This window comes from Falco cherrug, chromosome 6 (genome assembly GCF_023634085.1).
Source record: "Falco cherrug isolate bFalChe1 chromosome 6, bFalChe1.pri, whole genome shotgun sequence".
Taxonomy (NCBI): Eukaryota; Metazoa; Chordata; class Aves; order Falconiformes; family Falconidae; genus Falco; species Falco cherrug.
The window spans coordinates 43,192,329-43,214,451 of NC_073702.1; the positions used below are offsets into that span (position 1 = coordinate 43,192,329).

At 38.5% G+C, this 22,123-nt stretch overlaps 1 long non-coding RNA gene across 1 annotated transcript; it reads right to left on the minus strand.

The window, feature by feature from the left end:
• Nucleotides 1-1,107: 1,107 nt before the first annotated feature.
• On the minus strand, nt 1,108-19,521 carry LOC114016883 (uncharacterized). The gene is made up of 4 exons (XR_003561630.2): nt 19,407-19,521; nt 14,443-14,654; nt 13,999-14,158; nt 1,108-1,490 (listed from the first exon to the last, which is right to left on the minus strand). It is a non-coding gene; the product is annotated as an uncharacterized LOC114016883 (long non-coding RNA).
• Between the last annotated feature and the right edge of the window lie 2,602 nt (nt 19,522-22,123).

The window sequence follows — 22,123 nt, forward strand, 5'->3', positions numbered from 1 at the left end:
AAGGCTTTTGTGTTAGCTGACAGGAGACCTTAGCCTCAGGTCAGCTATTGATCTGCTCTGTTACCTTTACTTCTGACAAATAGTCATGTTAGCACACCATTACTGACATCAGAGGTGTCAATAAAACAGGAATAAATAATATTATTCAGAACTTTCTGCCCCTGAGCCAGCATCCAGGGGACCATGTGGCTACTCCTGATGGAGTGTCAAAGGCTGCCCATGGCCAGCTTCCTCCTTGCAAGGGCATGTTGCAATGCTGGCTACAAATCCAGACACTGAATGAGAAAACCAGGTAGCTTTGGTTACAGCAGTGACTTGATGCAGTTTTTGATGAATGAGGACAGATAAGGGATTATACACGTATGGGGTTTATAGCTGCATTGGGATGGCTCTAAGCCATTACTATGACACAAGTTTTGCTATGGGGCATCCACTTTTCTACTTGAATAGTTGCAGAGTAAGAGACACCTCAAAAAAAATAATGTTATAAGCATTGTAGTGTATTTTAGCTGAGACAAACCCAAGGCATTTTTAGGAAAACAAGCTGGAGCAGTAAATCGCAGAGGATCTCATAAATATAAATGTAATGCTGAAAGCTTATCATTTACTTATTCTCTCTCCTCTTCTTTCTTTTTTTCTTTTTTGTATTTTTTTTCTTCTCCAAGCAACACTTCATATGAAGCTTCACAGTATATTTTCTTCCAACTAATAATTAACTTACCTCTGGCTAATACATCTTGCAGAATGACAGCATGGGGCTGTTAACAGTATCTTAGGAGGACATAGTAATGGCATGGTGCTTGAGGTTGGGGATAAAGTTTATGAGTTTGACGATCCCTTCAAATTAAACATATTAATGCTTGCTTGTAGGGGAACAGGTATGAATATTTAAACAACTAAATGCATTGCTGAATCTATTTAGAGACCTATTAAGAAAACCAGGACATATATCAGATGTTCTACCATTGATCACAGTCTCTGAGCTCACAGCTGCCTGCGTCTGATTGATCATGAGCCCTTAAAAAAACAATTTTAAGGCAGATGTAGAATATTTTTTTATTAACAAAAGCCCATAAAATATTTAACAGTTTCTGTTGGCTGGATTTACAGGGGATTTCATGGGGTAAGGAAATGTCTCTGACAAAGAAAGGCAGCATAGAAATTGGCAGAATTTGACAATCAGACAGATTATTTGATTTGTATTGGAGCTGATGGTATTGAATGATAAAAAGAGTTATTTTAAGATGTAAAAGACTTCCTATGTTCATTGTTTCCAAGGAACAGAAAAAAACAGAGTGGCAGTTTGTCACAGAAAGTCTAAATAATAAGCCTGAAAAGGAAGAACCTTGGAGTTACCATTTCCCTTCCAAGCTCTGGAGCAGCATTAATCACCTCTTCATCTTGTTCTCATGGCTTCATATATATCTGATTCCTTCTCCAGCTTCTTTGGAAGATCCCTTTGCTTGAAAGATCAGAAGTGGGGAGAAAGTCTGAAATGCCAAAAAAAATCTTTAGAAAAATTTCCTCATATCTACAGGTCTTCTCATTATCCTTCCATTCCCAGGCAATTAATTTCCCATTTCGATTTTATTTTTCCTTCAGAAATATATTATGAAGAGAGGCAGTTTCTTTAAACCTTATTCTAAGTTCTCAGGAGCAAATACTAACACATTTCCCCATCTGAGGATGTTTTGTGTTGGTTAATGGCCCTCTAAGAGAGCTCCTGAAAGACACTCCATGTCTTCCATTCCCATCCTTGGCATCCTAGGTCTGGCTGAAATGTGAGGACCTTTATCCATCCTCTAGAGACAGCGCAGAGATCTGTCACTGATAGACTGAAACTGGGGCCAGACTCTGTTAGTTCTTATTAACAGTGAGAAGAGTGGAAACAAACCCCTGGGCTACTATAATGCCAAGTCTTTCCTTGCAGCTGCTTGACCTATTACCTTGGCATGAACCTATGCTACAGTGTATCTGAAAATCTTTGTTTAAGAAAGGACATAGATTACACTTTAAAAAAAGAACACATGGGTCAGTGACTCCAATTTCAGTAGGCTCCTTAATGATTTGGATCCGCAATTTTTTTTAACAACTTCAGTGTTAAAAGTAGCCAGTCCTCTCTGTTACCTCTTATTTACTAGGTACACTGAAAAAAAACCTGGCCCTTTGTGAATGGCTTAATCTGAGCACTCCAAACACAAGGTCATATTGGAAAACTTAGGCCATAAATTCTCCATTGAAAATATTTTACACTTTTGCTCTGTACCACCTCTTCTACAACTATAATAAGAATTAGGGCTTTTGACTGAGAAACAATTTCCTAATTATGAGTTTCACAAATGGCAATTACTTTAAAAATAATTAAAGCCATTGACAATATTTTTTTGGCCAAGAAGAAAGTAACTTCTTCGATAGTGGGGACAAGCTGGGACTGGGTGTCGAATTGGACTGTCCAAGGCATGAGAGTGTGTATCTAGAGGAATGGTGCTGAGCTGAGCCCTAGGGCCAGGAGGTGTGAAGATTAAAGCAATATAGCTGGATAGAGAGGAAGAAGATTAAACTTCAGGCCTTTCTTTCTTTTCTAGGATTACTAGTTGTTATTACAAACTAAAATTTAAACTCCACTAGGGATTGAATCCTTTTTGTTTTATGCATTGGTTCACAGGCTAATTCATGTCACTGAGGATCTCAGGAGGTCTTTAGTGCAACCTCCTGCACAAAGTGGCATCAGCACCTAGCTGAGACTGGGTTACTCAGGGCTTTACCCAGTCAGGCCTGGAAAGTCCAGGAATGAAGACTAGGACAGAGATGAGGATTTCTGGTTAAAATAATAGTAATCTTCAGATTTACACTTTTTTGGTCTGAACAGAGATTTAATTTACTTTTTCTTCATTCTTGGTGTACATGTGTCTGTCAGGCAGGCATTGCCTCATTGCTTTATTTCTAGCCTCTGGGTCCTTGTCAGTCAGAGGTCAAATACTTATTTGAGTGTGCTTTTCGACTTCTGAAGAACGTTAACATCTTGTCTGCTGAAAATGGGAGATAGATTTGGCTTGATGGCAAGCAGTTCTTGAGTAAAAGGAACACCTGGAATGTTAATGACAAAAAATGACACTCCAGGTAATATGCCTGGAGTGGAAGGTTCACAGGAACAGGTAAAACACACATGTGATGGGGTGTTACCATTTGCATTGACTCAGAAAGAGCCATAGATTCTAAATGTTAGAAAGAACCTGGGACACTTCAGGAGTCTGAAAAAATAACTTATTTCACTGTTGATTATTCTGTTTTACTAATTATCTGATTAACAGGAGAAGCAGCAAAGAATCACGGTCTATTTCTATATCCTAATTTGTCCTACAGGTTAGCTAGTAAACTGAGGGAATATGTCAGCCCCAGGATCATGGTTATGAGATTCCACTTGCCCTCTGGATCAGCAATAAATCTATCCCTCCATGCCCAGATGCATCACCAAGTCAAAAATTATAAGAGTGGTGGATAATCCTTCAGAAAAAAAAGTTGAGCTCCTAGCTAAGCTAACTAATTTATACCCACAGAACTCCTGCACGACAGTGTGCATGCTGGGGAAATTTTAATCTTGGCGGGCCCCTTGGAGAAGCTTAAGTATGTAAGTTAAACAGGCTCACAGACTACCACGATCTTCCCTAAAGGGAAGCTGCAAGATGAAGGCCTTACAGAAGAACTAGATTCCCAAAGAAGTTGAGAAATGTCCTTGACAGATTGCTAGCTGAGAGATGCTGAGTGTGAAATCACTTAGAGCTTGTTCAGAGTATCAGTAGTTAAACATCAGTTATTTATATTTTTCTCCATGAGCCACTACAGAATTATTTGTGAATAGTTTGTGTGTGCCTGGACTGTATTAATTAATTCTTCATTTTTACCTTTATCTGTGCTTGTGTTAATAGTAATTTTAGGACATCTGGCAATCCCTGCAACATTCTGCTGCAGGTAAATAGGTATTGAAGTACTCTCACAGTATGTACTGCTGTAATACAGTACCACCAAATTGCTTGGACCAGTTAGTAGTTGGCAATGCAGAGTGTATGTGTAATGTTTTCCAATGAGTTGTATGGTCCTTGGCAAGCAGCAGGACAGTGGAGATATTGTCTGAACCCAAGCATCCCCTGGCAGAATTGTAAACAAGGTGTTTACACCTTGTTTTGTTCTCCCTTCTTTGCAAAGATAATACCTTTTTCTAGCCTGCAGCAAAGATAAACCTTAAAAAACATATTGAAATATACTATCAGAATAAATGGTAGGACACCAAGCTTTGCCCTTAATAAAACATCTGAAAAGCCAATATGTCCATTATTTCACTGTCAGCTCCAGCACCACAAATAAGGATGCACAATATTCCTGCATACTGCAGTTTGTATAGCTGTTATTAGTATTGGTTTGACAGTTCACTTTCTTAATTCCAAACTCAAGAGATTATTTTCAGTTTCATGAAATGGTAATTAATAATCCATGTATTGTTCCCTAGGGCATATCAGATGGGTTTTTTCTGAAGCCTTTCATATATGAAAGCTATAGGGTTTTTTTTTTTATGGAGGTTCAGAGTTACTTAAAATTACATCCAGTACAGAAGGAAATATGCAGCTGCTGTAGGATTCCGGCAGAGATATAAGCTGTCCACATGAGATTTTTCTGAGTCTGTTAAATTAAAAGCCAAAGATTTATGGGGAGAGGCCTTTGCTGCTGGAGCTCAAGTAAGAGAAATAAATTTTGGTCCTTCCCCAGGTCACTTGGTACCATTTGCTGTTACAGGTATAATGGTGTCTTAGTCAGGGCAACTACAAGCACAGGAGACAGTGTGACCAAGAACGCAGCATCCACAAAAGGGAGGAAGAGGGTTTTACCCTACTACCTATGCTGATCTGTGATCTTGGTCACATCACAATTTTTCTCCTTTTGGTCCTGGAAAAAAACAAGTCCTTGCCTTGCACTGAGGTGTTGGGTATTTGTAAAGTGTTATGTATAAACGTTTCAGAGAGACATGTTGTTGTGATGGGGCTGAAGAACAGTGGGACATAGGGGAAGCTGAAGAAATGAAGCCAGATAATGTAGAAATAAAGTGGGTGGAAGAGAGGAAAGGCAAGAGCTGGAATGAACATAAGGGCAAACCAGTAACAGATGACAGAGGAAAAAAAAGAGGTATTATTTAACAGAGAATAGAGTTTAACTTCTTAAATGTAGATGAAGAAATTAAGGACTGAAGTGGAAAAATAAAATGAGATGGAAATAGCCAATAAGAAAATAATCCAGAGAGGGAAAAATAGAACTAGGAAAAGAAAGAGAATGTATAGTTTAGTGTAATGAAACACACATACTATTTATTTTACATGACTCTGCTACTTATGCTAGGGAAGAAGGAATCTATTTTATACAAGTACATCATAGCAATATGGTAGGCATCTCTTGACTATTGCCAAATGAGTTTAGATGTGTTGTAGAATGAACTTCGAGTTTTCCTTATGATTCCAAATTCCTGTCTGGATTGGAAAATTGTTGGGGTTTTTGGTTTTTGTTTTTTGGGTTTTTTTAATGTATTTGTGACTGTGTGTAGATTGAAACATAAGAAGATAAAGCAGAAGAAAAACTGGCATGTTCTGTTTAAGTCATCTGTGATTTAGAAGGAAAAAGAATAAGCACCTTACCAATGCCTCTTGAATCCCTCAAATAATACTTAACCTTACCATGCTGTTTCTTTCTAACATTCTCTTTCCATCTCTTTCTCTGTACAACTGTCCAGTAGGTTCTAATGGATGTCAACCAAATCAGTGCCAAGCTGCAGACTTGTTTTTAAAGGTGTTATTTTGAAGTGTCATCCACATTCAAACCAAAGAATATGACTCTTACCCTTTAGTCTCCTTCTCTTGCTACTACATAAAAGAAACCAGCAAGCATATAAGTTACATGGACTTAGCTTTGATATTTCATCAAGGAACATTTTTGGTGCTTGCTTCTCTTGCTTCAGCAAAACAACTCTTAACCTTAATAGTGTCATCTTCTTATCCTTGAATCTTTCAAAGGACTTGAAATGCTGTCTTGCAACACTCTAATTACTGCAAGAGGAAACTGTAGATGGTAGTTGCTCCAGCTTTATCCAGTGTAAATTCTTTGTCCTAAACCTTCATCCTACTTACTTCAGTGATCCTTTATGGGAATGCAAGGGCCTCTGTGTCACTGTCAGGCTCAGGAGGAGTTAGGGAATTCATAGTCACTGCTCTGGGAAAGCCAGTAACACCAGCCAAGGGTCACTTCCTACCCAAGTTTGTTCAGAATTTGCAATACTCTTTCCCTTTTTTCTTTCCTTGTGCTACATGCCTAATATTGCACCATTACCTGTAACATTGTGAACCAAGGGCCAGAAGTGGATGGCTTTTTTGGTTTGTTTGGTTTTTTCTCCGGTGCACCATGGACCCAACACAGCAGATCTGACCCATCCACATCGTATATCTAGTAGGAGAACGTTTATCCTCATAGACAACTCATTCTGCTCTTTGCTTTGCTTTGCTTCTCTCTTTTTTTCATATTTATGCTGAATCCAAACCCAAAGGAAAGGCTTACTCTTCAGTCCCAATTAACATCTCAGAAAGACAGTAGAAATAATAAATTTCTGGTATTGAAGAAGCTAAGCGGATTAACCGATACAATAATGTTAAAACTAAAAATGAAAAAATAAATATTTTTTTTTCTCTAGGTGAATATAGTGAGGAAAAATTACAATGAAAATCAATAGAAATCTAGCTCTGCATCCGTACACTAACTTTTAAAATCTCAGATGACCACAGAACTTGCTTAGCTATTAAAATGTCAGTATTATAGAAATAAAGGTACACAAAACCAAATTACTGTTGTACTCTATCCCCATAAGATTTTTCAATGGATTTTGGTGTGGCAGAGAATTCTGAATATAGTATGTTCAGTGTGTGCTGTGTCATATGTGGAGACAGTAAGACTAGGAATTTCAGGTTGCAGTTATTAAAAATAATGACTAGAAGTAATTAAATAATCAGTGGCTTACCATTAATAATTCATAGCATTACTAAATTAATTGTGTTAGGTGCACTGTGTTATTCCCTGTAGAGTATCGATTATTTTCCAAAGTATTTATGTGGCTACCTTCTACATAAAGGCCAAACTCTACAATCCTTGCTTCTTCCTCACAAACTTAGCTTAGTCTTCTCTGCACTTAAGCTCAGCAAGTGGCCTCTCATCAATTCACTGCGTTCCCAGAGCTTGTAGGACACTTGGCAGGTAGTGCTTTTGGTGGCTTTTGCATTCTGTTCACAACTGGGTATTTTCTCCCTGCTGCTTGTACCATAGCAGATGTTTCCTCATCAGCTGGCATGGGGGTTTGTCAGTATGAAGGAACTGTGGAGCACTGGAAGACCCTACAGATGAGAGCCCTGAGGCTGGAGGAACAATAAACACCAGTGTTTTACCTAGAAAACTAAGTAGTGGACCTAACTGATACTTAGCCACTTTTCTTCACCTTATGAACAACTCAAAGGAGCTGTATATTTTTGTGATAGGGGGAAAAAAAAGTACATTATTTAGGTCAACAAGAGTTTTAAAACTAATTTACTGTGCTTTTGCAAGGGTGAAAAAATGGGCATTTTAAGCCTAATGGTAACAAGAATTCTTCCACATTAGGTACTTGTTCTCACATCTTATACCATGATTTCTGATCTTAGATTTATGCTACTATTGTATAGAAACCAGTAATTTAGAGAAGGTTTTACTGGTTTCCAAATTTTAAGAGTTATAATTATTCCTTCTCTCTCTTTAAGGCTGGTTCTATTATCCTTGCAGACACTTCTCTTCCTGTCTTTTTATCTGTCTTTGGTTTTGAAATTACACTTTATTCTTTCCTTTCTGAGAATGCAAGAAGCATCATGCAGACAGCAGAAACTTAACTGAAGTCAACATGATATATAGAAATATAAAATGTGAGAAATGGTTGGAACAATGGCAAAGTGCCCTGTAAATCTGTATAGAATATCTGTCATGGACCTGGAAAACAGCCCAAGCCATAAGACATACATCCTGGCTTGTAACTTGATTAAAACTCTAATGGCAGAAATCTGTTCTCAGAACTGAAAAATAAATTGCTTTTTGTTGGTGTAGCGTGTTCACTGCACAATTCAGGATTGCACGTCAAACCTGAGGGCTCTGATGGCTTTGCTGTGAAAAAGAAGATGCTTTTCTTTCACCTGTACAATAATGTTGACTTCTTTGGAAGCATGCACAAACAAGTTCAGGCCTCTCCTTCTCCTGCAGTGTAGCACTTTGCCAACTTCTGTTCCCTTTGGTTCTGAGATCTTTCTTTCAATGCACTGGATATGTTGAAAGAACATGTATTGAACAGGGTGTGCTGCATTTGGTTTCTGCTAGCACGTGGCTGGCTGGAAAAGCAGAGACATGTTCTGGCATCCACGATACTGTAATAGAGTAACTCCCTTATGGTTTAACCTTGAAAACATTGCTTATATTCCTGTGCCTCCCTTTCCCTTTCTACAGCATGAGTGTAACAATAGGCACCATTTTTCAGATCAATGGCTGAAAAGTTTTATAGAAGAGCTCATCTTTTTCCAGGTTAAGAATCCCATGCTGTAAGGGATAAATATCCTAAGTGCTCTAACATCCCTCGATTCTGACTGTCGAGGTTGGCTGTGCAATCGAGTGAGAAGGGTTCAATTTTTTAAATTACTAACTGAAGAACACTGAGAAATAATTGTTGAGCCTTGGGATTAGTCTCCTTCTTTTACAGCCTAATCCTTTAATGTTAAGCATGAAAAAAGTCCTTCCTCAAACTTATTTATGTGAGTGAGAGCCAAAGCATCTAGTCCCAACCCCTCTGAAACAGTTGCTCAGAATTGGCACTCAGCTATTGTACCGTTATCTTAGCAGAGAGCGTAATTGCAAGCAAAGCCTTCCTGGGACCATCTGACTTCCTCGAGTGAGGGAAAACAGCCAGATCTTTCTTACTGAAAGCAGAATGATATCCTTTATAGATTACCAAACAATATCATCTTTCTGATGTTTAGCTCTTCTTTTTCATGTAGGAAAGTAGCAACAACAGCAAAGGCATTCAAAAGCCAGGAAAGGATTTTTCATGAGGAATTGCAGAGACTTTTTGCTGCTCACATCGTTTGTTTTTGCATACTAATCTCCATGACAAACTGTGCTTGATTCTGCTCCCGTTGATATCAGTGACAAAACTCCCACAGATTTTTGCTGGAACAGCATCAAACCCTGTTTTGCTGATGGTTTGAAAGAAAAGTCATATTTTCTAATAAGTTTCATGTATAATTTCTTGACCCCTTTCCTTCTCTGCCTCTATCTAGAGGTACAGAGACCTTGTGGGAGCTTAATTTATAATATCCCTGTTACTGTCACAGCAACAAATTACAATGTCAAAATCCCAAGGACTGTATTGTTACATCTCACAAACAGCTCTCAGGAAAGAAGAATACTACTACTAAATTTCACTGAAGGCATATGACAGATCATGAGGAATGGCATGACAAAAGAACATGTCAAAATGTCTGCCTTTGCATGTGTTTTCTGCTCCTTCCTTATATGTTTGAGCAACCTTTGGTCTTCAGAAACCATTAAATCATTGTCCTGTGCCTAATATTTCCTTTGGAAAAGTGTGCCAGAATATGGCACAGCTCAAGTCTCCCTTTTACCTAAACCTCAAATTGCACCTCCTATTGTTACTCTTTTTTTCATCATTCATCATGGTTGCTGCAGGGAATCTAGCTTCAACCTTAAGTACCGCAGGGAACAACTGTAAATGCTCCATCACAGAAAAATCCACCAGCCTGTAATTCACATTTGCAAGGCAGGCAGTGTGCAGAAAAATCCCTGTACCTATTGCTGTGCTGACAGAACTTCATAAATTCTTATGTAGCTAAGGACACAGACACAAATTCATATATGCACTATGTATGTGAGTTACAGTAGCTTCATGTTCCTTCTGCAGAAACAGTTCCACAGGAACATCAAAACAATACCTTTAATTTTAAAACCAGATTCCCAACTTATTATGTTATAAGCCCCATTGGCCTAACACGTGTGAGTTCTATGTTCAATTTTTTCTATATAGAAAAATTCTTGTAAGGAGGTTAGTGTGATGAGAATAGTTTTTTCTCACTCAGATGAGCTGGGGAAGCTGACCATACATGTCTTTATTTTACAGAACAGCAATAAAAGGTGAACAGTGATCACAGTCATTCTCTGAGCAGCACTTGAAGAAGGGTGATAGCTAACTCGATGTTTCAATGTTTTCATCCTAGAATAAAAGTACCCTTTTAAAAATTAGATCTTTCTAGTCTAATTAATATAATCTAATCTATATTAATTTAGCCTAATTTAATTTAAAATTAGATTAACTATGTAGACAATCTTTACAAAGGTGTTCATGCAGAAAGTCAACAAGAAACATCTGTTCCAAAAAAAATGTGCTGTGTAGTTAAGTCATTTGATACAGACTAGTGACCACAGGGTGACTGAGCAGCTGCAGCAAGTTACCTCTGCAATCACGGACATGCACACATCTTTACACTGAGCCTGCTGCAAGATGAAAAGGGTTATCTTACCTCCTGGTAAAGGTGGTGTAAGGTCATGCGTTTTAGCTGCAGCCAGGGTAGCAGGGAAATTGTGAGATGCACATACTGTCCGGTAATGTGATTTGACTGAAGATCAGCTCAGCCCTAGTAACAATTGCTAGAGACTGCCTGGCCACCACCCTGGCATCTGCAGTGCTATTACATTTTCTGTGTTTGCTTTCATTTTCCCTCTGAACTGAAAGGAATTGTAAAAGGCCAACATCTCAGAAGATGGCCTCTGAAATGAAGTAAATGGAGTTTAAACTGGGTTCCTCTGGACTTTTCAGTGAAGAAGTCTTTTTTGGGGATTTTGTAATTATCCTTTTCCTCCAATTATCTAACTAAGACTCCAGGTTTACATAGCTGGTGCCTTGAATGAAGTTATCTGAATAGACAGGCTCCCAGCTATGCAGGCAGAAATATCCTACTGCTGTTTTTACTGACATGTGAAGACATAACTTAGAGCATTTATCAGATGTTTTCTCCATGCTCCAGAAAAAAAAGAATAAAAAGCCACTTTTTTTTTTAATGTCAAGATTAACTTCTTCTCAACAGATCAAAAGAAATTCTCTCAGCCTTATAGTCTGAGTCAGAACTGTAGCAGATAGGCTGAAGGACTTAGCAAAACAAACAGAAACACAACAGACTGCTATTTAGCAAGAGATTTCAAATACTAGGGACAATTGCCAGCAGCTAATCTTTTATTTAGAGATGGCTTCCACCCTAGCTGGTTACAAAACCATTCTACTTTTTGAATCAGTCTTGTTCAAGTGTTCTGAATGATGTGCCAAGGATATTTGACTGCTGTCAACACCAGTCTTGTTTCAGGGTGGACCGTGAAAGAAGTAAAATAGGGTTCTGTAGAGAAAGGGGTTCATGTAAAATAAAAGGAATCAAGGCAAAAAGAGATCAGCTACAATGGTAAATGATTTGGAGCAGTTAAATTATTCTTTGATGTCTGCCCTCTTGAAGCATCTCCACCTACTGCATTCATCCCATACTGCCTCAGCATGGCTTCCTTATTCTGTGCCTGGGAATGACCTGCAATGTTTTTCAAACCATGATGGTTCCCTTTGTACACAAAGTAAGCACAGCCCTAGCCATGCAGAGTTCAGTAGGTGAGGAGAAATGCAGAAGGTGGAGACACATCAAGAGAAACCCGTAGAGTCATTTTTGTACTGGGTGGGGGAGGAGTTGGAAGGGAAAGGTGGGATTCTCTGTTTGCACATCCTATTAGGTAGCAGAATTGCAGGAGGACTTAGGGTCTGTTCACAGTCTGCAATCCAGTAATGTTGAAAGACAGCCAACTTAGTCATGGAGCTAAAAGCAGAGGAGTCAAAGCAGAATGCTGATGTGCCCAGGCTAAATTAAATTGTTAAGAAAATAATGAGCCCTGGTGGAACTTGGTGCTAATGTAGCTATGCTTCCCCCAGGCCAGTGCTGGTATGTCTGCAGCACTTCACTGAACATACCTTTATAAATCTCTAGGAGATCCATAAATGTGGAGTTTGCTCAATTAACTGGAATAAGAGAGCAGATAACAAGGAAATGAATCTCTTTTGCTCTACAAAACAGAATGATTGGCTGATGCTGTAGTTAAGTCCACCTTAAAGCTTTTCACATGTGCTTTATCACTAGCCAGCCACTCAGCAGATCCCATTCCTCAGAGAGTTGTCTGATGTCCCCATACTGGTCCTTCTTCTGATGTGGCCCCCAAATTCATACTTCTTTTCTGCAAACTGATTAAATCCTTTGGGGTCATTGTTATGGATAGGCAGCTAGTATCATTTAGGTGAGGTGAGGTGGAAAGTGTGAGATGGAGGAGGTTCAATGGAATAAAGTGCAGGTAGGGAGCAGATGTTTTAAACCAGACTGGTGCTTATGTTGCAAAGGAATCGTGTAAATAGTACAATCAGAAAACACGAGCCTTGGAATGGTAGGATGATATTAGAAGACTACAGAACATTGAATTATTCTGCTCAGATTTTAGTTTGGTTTAAAGTTCACTGGTATAATTATAGGCAATGAGAAGATAAAGCTTTTGTATCAGGATGTAAGGAGACATTGTTTTAAAAAAATGGTTAATTCTGCAATGAAGATTTACCTTAGCATTTGGGACAGACTCTGTGTGAATGCAGAGTTAGTATTTGCATTAGAATTTATCTCTCCCTGCAGAACATGTCACCCTTGTAATTATTCATTCCTCTAAAGTCCCATTAAATTAAACAGTTTATACGAATTGTCTCCTATGCAATACAAAAAGTGCTTGAAACTTGAAGGAAATTATCTCACCAACATAGGGAAATGAAAGCTAACTGGATTATCCAAAAAGATGTTTTTTAATTAAAAGCAAATTTCTACTTGAAAAGATGAGTTCCTGCATCTGTCACCAACGTAAGAGACACAAGGAGTAACTTTCTCTGAAAGAGTCAGTGTTGGCAATGCTGCTTCCCAGTCTGAAGGGGAGGGCCAAAGGGCTGCTTGACTTACCAGAGAGGAAGGAAAATGCTTTTAAAAACTTCTTTGTATGTCTACCTCCTTCCTTTTGCATTATCTGCACTACAAGACTTCAGAAAGCAAAAGATATATTCAGATTAACTTAGTACTGAGACTAATGGGAGTTGTTTTGCTTTTACTGTTTCCTCTCTTATAAGCAGATCATCTCTGAAGTCTACTATTTGATTATCTGGCTCTATCTGAGAAACTTGTTCTAATTTTGGAGGACTCTCATGTCTACACATCTGAGGAATCTGTGATGTACTATGATATTATCCATCTGTGAGGACACAGTAGAAATGCTGCAGTTAGGGTTCAGGGAAGCGGCACCTCCATAAAATCAGTTGACAGGGAAAATCCACCACTTGGCAAAAAAATGTGTTGGGGCACGCTGGTCACCAACAGTATGGCTGAGGCATAAGGCAGTTTTGTGCATTTGCCAGCTGTGCATCCCAGCTGTGAAATGGTTGAGTTCCAGCTTCAGATGAGTGGCACTCTGGTTTCCATAACACATTCTATTTTCTTTATAAACCTGACCTGGCTTAAATTGTAACACTAACTGTGAGCTGTAAAGTGGTGGTGACATTATGCCCACAGGAAAGGCTGAGCCATTCTACTGGAAAAAAATATTCCCAAATATCTAAAACACCTTGAGAGCTCAGGAGTCGAGTCCTCAGCTGATATGAAGAAGGATTGCTGCATTACTGTGTCTGGAGCTCTTGTTCCCCTAGGCTCTTGCTCCCCAAGCAAGCTTTGGCTTTTGTGGTAACAACGGAAGCTTTTTCTTACTTTTGTTTTTTGAAAATAGGCTGCTGTTCTGTGTGAACTCTAAATTGTATTTCTAAAGTGCAGCATTGCTCACCTCTAAAATCACCTCTGGAGAGCTTAATTGGAATCCCTTTGGCTGAAGCATTTGACTTAGCTCTATTTTCTCCTGCTGTTCAGCTCAGTGATGTATTTCACAGTGGCAGTCTTGCAGTCAAGTTCCTTTCTTAGGTGACTATCCTTATTGGGAACCCAACCTGTACAGCATGTAGAAAGGTGAGAACGCTCAGAACTGAAGCCTTCATTGGATAATGTACATATCCAGTTAACACTGAAAGTACATACATACAAAACATACATACATAATACTGAAAGTACATACATACAAAAATCATACTCATAAGAGCTAGGTTTTCAAATGAGCAGACTGAATCAGATTTTTCAGCAGCAATGAACACGGTGCTAGATGGAACTGTTGTGGTTTTAAATTGTGTTAAAATGTGATGTCTGAACACAATAGATGGTAGTTACCAGGAATTACCTGTTGAACTGTAAATTGGGTTCCCAATTCATCATCCTAGTTATGTCTTCACTAGACTTTTTCAGCAAGTTTGGGGTTTTGTGTTCCGTTGTTCTCTAGGACAATGTGCAGCTTCTTCCTCTGCTCCCCAGATACAATGTATAACTTCTGGGCATATATCAATCTTGTATCAATATGTAGCAGACATATCAGGAGCGACAGGTTAGGTATACCTGGATTACACAGAATAAGGATCATCTGCGATGGGGAATAAAGAAGAACTAAACTGGTATGAAAGAGAGAAGCACATACAAAACACAGTAACATTCTTCCACACTTTTTCTGGTTCATTTGTAGAAAAATTGAAATAAAACTAGAAGCTCTGTTTCAGAATCTTAATAAGCTTCAGAATATATCCAAAGGGTAAGAAAACACCAAACTTTTCCTTTCTGATTTTCCTGCAGAGACAAGAAACTAACATAAATAGAAGAGGTCATTTTATTTATAAATGTTTGACAGATCATTTCTTCAAGATCACTGTCTGGCCTCAACAACCACCTAAATGGATAAGACTATTAAAAAGGAGGTGGGATTTCAGTTTAGGGGTTTTACTCTTTGACTGTCAATCAGAATGAGAAACACAAGAAAAGGAAGGAGGAATGAGTTGAAGCAAAATTTGAGGTAGTACCTCATTTGAAGAAAAATGTAGCAATCCTACAAAAGAGTTGATCTGCTGTCATTCTCATCTATGGACCACTGGTGTTATGTTCTTTATTTACCTGCCATTAAACACTGAGCTGAGATTATTGCAGGAAGAAAGCAGGTGGGAATTAAGGTCAGAAATCTGTTGGAAAGGAGGTTTCTGCTGCTCATGAAAATATTTACAGGGGGTTTTGTTTGCTTATTCATTTGCTTTCCTCTGTAGCACACAGCTTTATTCTTAAAACAGTCTTTCTCCAGTGTTGGTATAATATGACATTTAAATGCCAAGGCACAGTTCTGAACTCTGTCATGGTTTCTTCATCTGTCCCAGCTGGTGAGTTAAATCAAATTAGTAATACTAGTAGAGTCATAGTAATAGAAAATTAACCCCATGTGTAAGATTCAAACTATAAAGAGTGCACGCTGCCATTTACATATTCTCATACAAACTGTTAGATGCTTGTCCCTTCTGAGAATATAGGTTCAGCACTGCAGTGTGTGAGTCATATGTTATTGTGGGTGAACAAAACAGTTTCATCAGCAAGTTGGAAGGCCAACTTGAAGGTATGACCAGAAATCTTCATGTCCAGCTGGAACTAGCTTGGAACTGATAGGAAACCATTTTTTGCTTAGCCTCCCTGTGACAGGGATCTGGGAATAAATATCAGAACAAAATCTCCAATATGGTCAAGTATGCTTTGGCTTTTTAGTAATATCACATGTGATACTGGTAGGAGAAGGACATAAGAGAAACACGTTCTTCTGCTTCCTGCATGTATAGCTCGGATACCGGACTCTAAATTCTCCAGGGTCTGCAGTAGTTTCTTTCATTAATTGGAAGAAGCAAAAATCTTCAAAACTGAAGGTATAGGAAAGGGAAAAGTGATATGATAAAAGATACTGTCTAAAACAAGATGCCTCCCAGTTAAGTTCATTTTGAAATAAAAAAACTCTCTACTGCTGCAAGAGATGATCTCCTTCTGGTTAGACAGCAAAATAAGAAGCTGCTGGCCAGCACTTAAGATTAACTATTCAACTATGATTATTATGATTATTATGATTGTTGTTGTTATGATTATTATTATTTAAAATTATTAACTCTTCAAACACCTATCCTTTGGCATTATTCAGAATTCCATAATGTGCAGACAAAGTATTTTGCTTATCCTGTTTACAGCAGCATTGGTTGTTATCCATAAGTTTTCAGGAATGATCACTCAACATCCTTTTAATCAGCTCTGTTCTCTGTTTTATTCCTTCAACATATGAAATTTAAACTGTGCTTCTGCTCATTTCTCTTTGTAATTGTTCCCTTTTCAATTTGGCACATATGGTGTTTCTTCCATTATTAGCTTTGTTTACACTCCTGTGCTTTCTGCACCTTTTGGATTAAAAAAAATCTCTTCCAATTGGATTTAACAAAAACTTCCTCTGGCTTCAGCAGAGGGGCAGCTCCATTCTCAGATGTAGCTAAGGAAACGTGCGTGGTGTGGATTTCCACCATCTACAGCTTACTCCTTTATCTTCTTCAGTGTGATGACAGTAGACAACTTTTTGTTATCAACGGTATTTTAGTTGAATTTTAAGTTCTCTTTACTGTTACAGAAGGCTTTGAGAAAGAACTTCATGCATGTATTTTACTGAGGTGCAGGCAGACCAACCTCAAAGCTACAGCTGCTTCTGGATCTTGATGTGAGTCCGATGCCTCACTCCTCTGCATCAAATATCCATTATTCACTAGAGTTATTAAAAAAAAATGCCTTTTTTCAGAAGCACTTATGGCTTTTAGGTCATGTGTCCATTGACCTTTAACATGCCACAAGCAGGACTAGTTACCACTGTTTTGGCATCCTGGGTGAATTTCCAGATCCTGACAGTAAATTGGTAGCCACAATGGTCTGTTAGTACTTGGTGCCTAATTCCCTTTAGAAATGCTGTCTTTCTGGATCTGCCAGCTGGGTAAGCTTATTCAGAATTCAGTTCTTATTCCTAAGACTCAAAGCTTTAAAAAAAAATTTCTTCTGCTTTAGAGGCTCACTAATATTATTTATTAAGTATTTTTGAGCATTAGGCACTTCTTAGCATGGCACTAGAAGGAGGTGATTAAAATATGCAGACTTTTCCCAGACAATGCATTGTAGCTCAGTGACAAACTATGCCTGAGTAAGGAATTTCTGGTTAAAATTCTGTGGCCTGTATAGTGTGGGATGTCAGACTAGTTATTTGCTAAGATCTTTTAAAATTTTGACAGTATGAACAATGCAATATTCACTGGCCCAAATTTCAGCAGTAACAATGATCTCATTATACCTAGAGAAGGAAAGGCTGTGTTATTTTGTCATAGTTGTTAATTTTACATGAAGCTTATGTAAAAGGAATAAAACATTTCATCATGAAAATTCTATTTCTGATCCAGTTTTCAGGCAACTTTTTGTGTTGTGTAAACATAAGTTAATCTTCCTAGCGTAAGAAAGGACAAAAAATTGCGTAGGAACAATGTTAACTCTGCTGTGTGAATTTTAATACTACTATGATATAAAGCACCTCTTCACTTTATTCTTCCATCTTGCCCTAGTGACGACATGCACCATAAATCAGACTTGCTGGCTCATGAATTAACAGGCCGCCAAGCATATACTGACAGTACAATTAAATGGTCCAGAGAAAACTGCTTTCAGCCCTACACCAGTAGAGGAGGAGAGGAACACAAAGAATTTATGGTTCCTGTGAAGAACGTCTGGTTGACTCAAAGTGCCTTCTATCAATACCTAATAATATCTCTGCATCCAGTGATGGAGACCATGACATTTTGCTTTTAGAGATACGAGTGTTGTTTAAGATTGCCTGATACATGAAGTTAGTCACATGGTAGGGTCAGAACCAGGTCTTAGAAACTGCAATATCTGAAGTGAGCTAGAGTTCATGTCAGATTTCAGCTTGGTTATGTATGTCATATTTGTAGAGTCTGGATTTCCTGTGATTACTAGTAAATAGAGTCACTGATATACCCCTTACCCCCAGATTTCCCCTTCCACCAAGCATCTTGTTCCAGGAATTTTTCTTTTGCCATTATCGCTCACATTTTGAAAAGTATTAAAGTGACAAAAACAAGCAAAGCTGTGCAGAGAGCTGAGAAAGTTACTTAAATCATGCTTGACTTTGGTTTCAGTAAAGATTCTGCTGAAACTGCGTTGTGAAGAACTGCAGTAACTAGCAAACATGAGAGGCTTTAAAATGGGGTGTTACAAAGGATTTTGATGTTACAAACATTGCTAACTCCCTCCCATTACTGTGTCACCCACCACATTGAGCCCTCACCATGCATAGCAGACCCATGTTTAAAAGTACTAAAAAAGAGAACATGAGTAAAGAGTAAATATTGAAAGACAGCAGCATAAAAGGATAGAAAGGGCAAAATGAGAGCCACACCACTGCCTTACTGCTGGCAGCTGCACTGATGAATCATCCATGCTTGTATGTGGATGCCTGTAGTGAAATCTCGCTTATATTTTAATTCTTTCTAAAGGAAATATGGAATTATAACATAATCTCTTAGTCTCTTAGTCACTAGATGAAAAGTTGAGGAAACACTGTGGCTTTTTATCTCTGGACAAGATTTAAGTCCAGTAATCACCAAGTGATTATCTTTTAAAATGTCCACGGTTCCTGTTTTTCAAACTTGATAGCTACTTGGTAGCTACTCCCACTGAAAATCAAAGATGTTCTGATTAATAGTTTTGCTGAATTGTTTAACCATTTCACTAGTTAAAATGACCTTCTATCCCTTTTAAGGCTTCTACTCAAACAAAGCTCCCTGGTAATTAAATACTTGCTAAAGCATGTTAACTTATGTCACCTATGCTTCCCCTGTGCTGCTCCTGTCCCTGCTGCCCTTGCTCTGGCCTGGAGCCAAGCTCAGGGCTGATGCTCTCGTTTTGCCCCAGGGCATATCTGCCACCCAGTGCCACAGAGAGATGAGAGGAAAGGTCTGCTCGGGACAATATGGCTTTTTTGCCCACCCTACCCACCCCACAGGAGCCCTGCCTGCTAAACTGCTCAAAATGGTCAGCCACCAGCGGAGTGACCCTAAAAAAATTCCTGTCTGATTGCAATCACAAAAATGGATGCTTGAGTCCAATATCTGTTGGGTTTTGTGAGAGGAAAAGGAAGATCTATGTTCCTAGCAAACTTGAGCTGTGCCCGGAAAAGACACGGAAAAAAAATTATAGATCTGCAGTGTCGTAAGTTGGAAAGTCAGACAAAGGATGTGATATAATAAATACCTGCGCTCATCCTCCTTTGCTGAAGTTGGTTTTCATCTTGAGTAGTGATTTTAAAGGGCTCATTTCTTAGTTTTCTGTTTTACCTCTAGGAAGGTTTTCCATTATACAGTTCCTATAAGTATGTGAAAAGAGAGATCGCAATAAAGCAATATATTTACTGAGACTAGAATTTACTTTCTTCTCAAATGAAATGATGCTGGTGCTATAAACAGCTGAAAATATTTTACTGAGGTAATAACAGCCTCAGGATCTGTATTAATGATGAGCTTGTTAAGAGTGTGAAATGCCCTCTGGCTTTTCTCCAGGGTGTTTAAACTAATCAACTGCTAAGAATAGGGGAATATTTTTCCTTTCACTCTCACGTTGAGAATTCCACATTTTCACTGACTTTACTGACATCTGTCCTGCTTTACACTGGTGCAAGTGAGAGAAGCACCAAGCCAAAGTCCACACATAGCAGCAGGTCTGAAGGATGAGCTGGAAGTAGTATTATTGACAAAACCCAATTTCTGAATGATGGATTGCCAACCTGTAACATGATGACAAAAAATGCATCCTAACTATAAGTCTTTTCCCTTCATTTTTGGTGCCTGTGTAAAATTAGCTTTTTCAAACTGGCACTTGGCAATTCTGCATCAATTAAAACAAACAAAAAGCAAACCACAATAATCACACTGACAAATCACAAAATGTATATATTTATTTCTTTTTGTTCTGAGCTTGATAGCAATGATTGATGTATTGCTTCAAATGCTGATTGTTTTTGTGAGTTGTTTTAATTTGGGGAGGGAAAATCTGCCCAAGTATATTTTTTGTATTGAAGACAGGTTAAAAGATGTAAGATACACAGTTTTGTAATTCCTTTGAGCCACAAAATAAATAAAAAAAAGAAATTACCCATGAGAAGTTCAGATGAAGCGTCTAAAGGACCCCACAAAAGTTACACATACCAATTCTCTAAGCCTAATCCAGAATCTTAAATGGAAGCCTTAACTGTTTGTTTTGATATGTGCATGATTGTGCCTCGGAGGTGACCATCTGGTGTACAGCCAAACAAAATGAGGGCTGCTGGGCACACAGTGCTTTTGGGAAGGGAAGTTATCTAGCTGCCAAAACAGAGGACCATACATTAAATAATAATTAAATTAGTCATGAAAATAAGTTGGTCATCCAGTTTAACCCCTTGCTTAAATCGGGGCGAAGCTCAAATTGGGGCTAGGTTTTTTCACTTTTTCAAGCAATTTGGCTTAACATTTTGTGACTGACTTTGCAATGTATTTGCTGTTTGCCATTTCTGTCAAGTCACTCTGTAATGCAGATTTCACATTTGTGAAACAGATGCTAGCTGGATCATTGAGGGAAAGGCATTGACCTGAAAATAGTTTTAAACGTTGAACTTACTGGTGTCCCTTTGTGCCTGAAGAAGGAAGGTGATTAGAGATGTCTGTTGACACATCACAGATGTGAAAGACTGCAGCAGAAGGATTCTGGGGTTTGTGAAACTCGGGACTGAGCTGGGAATCAGCATCCTGGCCTGCAGCACCCCAGCCAAGGTAATGCTCTGAGGATGAGCAGTGCCCTATGGAGCAAAGCACTGCAATTGCTGCCGAGCTTTGTGAGCCAAGCACAGCATTATTAAAAACGGGTCTTAACCACTCTCACCTGCAAGAACTGAAATGCACTGAAAGACCAGAAAAGATGAACAAGGGAGAACTCAAAATGGTATTGCTGAACACTTGAACAGAGTTGACAATAATGGGAAAGCACTGGAAATTAATATTACCAGTATATCAAACCTTTTAAGCTTTCGGCTTCCCATCCACTTGGCATTTTTAATAGTTCCCTGGCTAAAGGGTGAACCGTATTGTAAATGCTCTGGAGTCATAGGTCATTTGAGCAACCGCAGTTTGGGCATTATTTGCGACTAATTTTACAAGAGTGTGTGGAATGAAATAATTTTAAAATGACTACATGAAGCATACTTTTGATAATCACATGTTCTTTCTAGTCATGCTTGAATTTATTGTCCCAATCATCTTTATCAACAAACATTTCCAGATTGCTTCTGACTTCTCTGTTAAAATATACTTGGTGCTAATCAAAACTGTGTATAACCTACTAATCATGCTGTCAGCTGCTACTAGCTCTACAGAGATGGCAGGATTCAGGGAAAAATAAAATTTCAATTACATGGTTATCTAACCTGGTATTTGTGGATGGGCTTATTATATACATTCTAAAAGGGCAGTGAAAAAACGAATAAGCTTAGGAGGCTTGGACAGAGTTTACCAGATGCTCCAAAACTGTGGTCAGGTTTCTAAATACTTGCACATGAGAAAGAGTAGGAAAATGCCCTTGCAAGACATGTTCCAGTGTGCTTTTCTAAGTGGGATTTAAGCAATTAATTTCAATTTACACACAGTGAACAACTGCATGTAAATCAGAAAGCAGCAAATGCAGAACTGTGTTGCAGTGTAATAAACAAAAAAATACCCACAATTTTTGTTTCACTTGAAAACATTTTCTACCCTCCTGAACTTGCTGTTTTGTCTTACTGAGGTATTTCATTACTATTGACTTCCATGTCAGTAGCCCCTTAGAGAAGTCTCAGGCAGTCATTTGTATACATGATCATGCAGACTCCCCAACACATAATCTTGCCTGAAATGTTCCAGGGGCAGTCAACAAGGCAAGAAACACCATTATTGTTTTTATTC